This window comes from Mustela erminea, chromosome 8 (genome assembly GCF_009829155.1).
Source record: "Mustela erminea isolate mMusErm1 chromosome 8, mMusErm1.Pri, whole genome shotgun sequence".
NCBI lineage: Eukaryota > Metazoa > Chordata > Mammalia > Carnivora > Mustelidae > Mustela > Mustela erminea.
This window is the reverse complement of record NC_045621.1, coordinates 18,111,229-18,115,108: the sequence shown is the minus strand read 5'-3', so window position 1 is coordinate 18,115,108 and position 3,880 is coordinate 18,111,229.

The window sequence follows — 3,880 nt, the reverse complement described above, 5'->3', positions numbered from 1 at the left end:
TGTGATATACAGTTGTTTCCTACACTTCCAGCCAGTGTATTGGCTTTCACATAATTATCATCTCTGTTTAGGATGCTCGAGGACCATTGAGGGTCCAAGCCCATGACATTGGACACAATCTTATGATTTAGTGATTAAGAAACACACAGAGCAGATGAGGTAAGACTAAATATACAAATAAGAGCCTCCAAAAGAAACAAGAATAAGAGAGTGATGGCAGCGAGCTCACAGCTATGCAGCCTGAAGGGTCACTGGTCCTCCTGAGGTCAAATCTCTTTCAGGCATCATTTGAGACATCTTCAACTGAAACTTTTCTGAAACTTGACACTCCACATTCCTAAAATCAAATCTATCCATTTTCTTCACATCAAACCCAAACCATCTTTTTCTTCTAACTTACGTATTTCTATTAATTTTTTTTTTATCTAAGACCATTTCTTGATCTAGCAAGATCAAGGTAGAAACATACCCACCCCCCCACCCCAAGATGGGCAGAGAGGGAGGAAGAGTGGGCTCTGTTCAGTCATTCAGGACTCAAGCAGATAGAGGCTTTGCCACCTTCAGTGCATGGCTTCCAAGGAATTCTCAGGGGCTGACACACAGATGAGGAAGGCCAGTGAAAAGATCTGGATGAGAAGTCTACATTGGCCAACTCTGGACGTGGCATGCATCATTTTGTTCACATTCCCTTGGCTAGAACTTGGTCACGTGGCCTAGTTGCCAAGGAGGCTGGGTAGGTTTATCTAGCCATGAGCCCAGAAGGAGATGGGTTTTAGTGAGTAGTTAGCTGTCTCCTATTCTTCTTATAACCTGATTCCAAAGCCTTGCAGGAGGTGTATCCCTTATGCTTCTTCTTCTGACTGCCTTCCCTTGTCCAGTTAGTCCTGAACTCCTGTTAATATTTCCTCTATATAATGCTGCTGAACACTTCCAGCCTCTCTTTTTTGTCCTCAGTACCATGATCTTACCTCAGGCCCTTATAAACTAACTGGGTGACTCTAATGATTTACCTCAAGTTTTTCCCCTTCCAATCTCTCATGTATTCAACAAATATTTATTATACACCATGTTAAGTAATTAGGGGAGAATGAAGAAATGAATAGACCTTGCCCCTACATTTACAATCTCGTAAGTAATATAGATGAATAAATGGCTCTTCACACGTTAGCCAATTAGTACCTGTGATGTGGAAGTGCAAGGTTCAAGGGAAACAGTTGGAGGGGCCCAACTCCCCTGACCACTCCACTGAAGCAAGACATACTGTGCCCTACTCACTGACCCTCCGCCCCCTTCCCCCCATTGCTCATATTTATCTCTGGCCCACCATCTTGTTTTATTTCATCACGGTCCTTAACAGCATCTGAAATGATCATGTATATTTTGGGGTTTATTTTTTGGTTTCGTGTCTTCTCCCACCAGAATGGGTGTTCCACCAAGAACAGAAACGATGGCTAATTTGTCACCAGTGTGGAGACAGGATTCAGAAAAGTGCTGACATGTAGTGCAGTTAAAAGGGACCAAGTTGGGGGAGGAGGGAAGGGAAAGGGTCAAATTGGGTTTCCCAGAGAAATAATCTTTAGGTTGAAGCCTAGAAGTTGAAGCCTCCCTCCTGGGGGTAGGGAGGAAGGTGGAGTAGGGGTTATTGCTCTTAACTGAGAAGAGAAAGAGCATGGCTAAAATTCAATGCTGGAAAGGTGAGAGCTAAGGGATGGAGGTGTGAGCATGGCCTTGTAAACTGTGTGTGCAGGTTTGGATTTTCTCCTAAAACCAACAGAGTCGTGAATGTTTTTCGCTAGTGTAGCCACATTACGATCCAATTAGAATTTTAGATCCCTTCTCTGCTGCACTTTGTAGAATATACAGGAGGAGGGCAGCATAAAGGGCAGGACAACTTGTGAGAACCTAAGGGCAGACCCTAGTAACATGAGCCAAAAGAGTGCATTTCATGTTAATTCTTCCAAAGTCTTAGTTCAGTCAATACCATTCTCTCAAAGAAAAGTCTCCAAATGGTGAACACTGAGAAAAGTAGGATGATTGCTGCATTTTTCCACTTCTATTTTATCTGCCTTTCCAGCTTGAGTCCTACCTCCTCTCTGAAACTTTCTGATTTACCCCTACCCTGATTGTGAAATTTCATATTTATGTAATTCAGTTAGCACGAACGCACTGTTCTATACTTTTTCTAACCTTTATATTCATCCCCAGTCCTTCCCCCAAGAGATTGCTAGCATCTTTGAAAAGTGAGCCTTGCATATAATTTCACAAAAATGTGCTTTTAGGAATGTAATTTGAAATAATCCACATTAGGGTGCTTGTCACTAATGACAACTACCCCTACAGTGTTGGAATCCTAAAAGGGAGAAAGAGTTCTTTGGGGGAAGGAGAAATGTTTAGCCTAGTCTCTCTGAAATCATATCTCCTTAGGATGCTCCAAGTTGCAAATATTGCCCATCAGTTTACCCCAGAGCTACAAGCCAATCTTCATGGAATTTCTGGTACTTCTGGGGAGATATGTTTAGGCGAAGCCACTATAGAGGCAGTACCTCCAAGAAGAGTCTGAAGCCAGCATACCAGCACTTTCCTAGAGCTCCTTCTCGCCTCAGGAACATTGAGATGATGACCATCGGACTCCACAGCGGGTCTGAAGTGGCTCAAGATAGCACGTGGCCCTTTGTCTGGGTCTTTTGTTGGCAGGCTCATAGAGCAGGGGAATATGTTTTCATTTCAGCTGATGTTGGAGGTCCACCCAATGCTGAAAAGGAGATTTTCGTCTTAGAGGTAGTCCTTCTTTTCCTATTTTTATCCTTCAAACTCAAGGTCCATCAAGGCCAGTCTTGCAATTCAAAGAAAGAAGAACACCGGAGGACCCAGTGGGTCTTTATGTCTTAAGTGCTTGGGCTTCGAGGGGTCAAAGGGGTAGGGAAGTGTTTGGGGATGCAGAGCAATTGTCACCTGGGAAGCCAGTTATTCACAAACTCCACGAAGTAGAAGTGAAAATGCCCTTTTATGCGACTCCTGTCTCCCTTTGTCAGGGCAGAATATGCCAGTGATAATTGCCGCTGAGGCGAACATCCCAATGTTAAGATATCATTTATTCCCCTTTTCCTTTGTTTTTCAATCCGCATGCCTGTTCCTTCAGCTTACTCCATCTGCTGTGAGTCTGTTTCTTTTTAATAATAATGAAAATAGCAGACACTTATCTTTTATGGGAAGTATCTCTGGATTTGTTTGCATTTTTCATTTCACATCATCCTTGTATTTATATAAAAGTGTCCCCCTTTCATAAAAGCTGCATTCTCAATAGCTTTTCTGACTGCAGTGTTAAATCATTGTGGCAGTTGTTGTCTTTGGGTGTAAAAAGATGTTGTGTGTATGCAGCCACTCAAGCACTAACACCCATGTACCGTGTACGGTGTACCGTGTACCGTGTACCAATTTGGGCAAGAAGGTGAGCAAGAATCATCCTTTTTCTCCCCTTCACACAGTTACATTAAAAATCTGCTGTCTGTTAGATAGTGAGATCTAAACTAGATTTTATGTAAGGGTTATCCTAATCTTTTGATATTCAAAACATGTTTGTGCATTCAAAGGAAGAAAGGGGGAAGAAAAGGAGGAAGGAAGGAAGGAAGGAAGGGGGGAAAGGACAGCTGAAGAAACAATCCCCGTGTTGCTTAGAAGCAAGCAATCACATTGGCCAATCTACTAGTGTACTCAGGCTTTTCCCATTGCCTGCCTCTTTGGAAGGAGTATTGAAGCAAGTAGCTAGGCGGGGAGAACAGGAAAATGAAATTTTTACCAATCACAAACTGGGTAAGCAGCCTCAAATCATAGAAAATTGACTGCCCTTATTTCTTGACATACCCTTGGGCGGAACGACCAG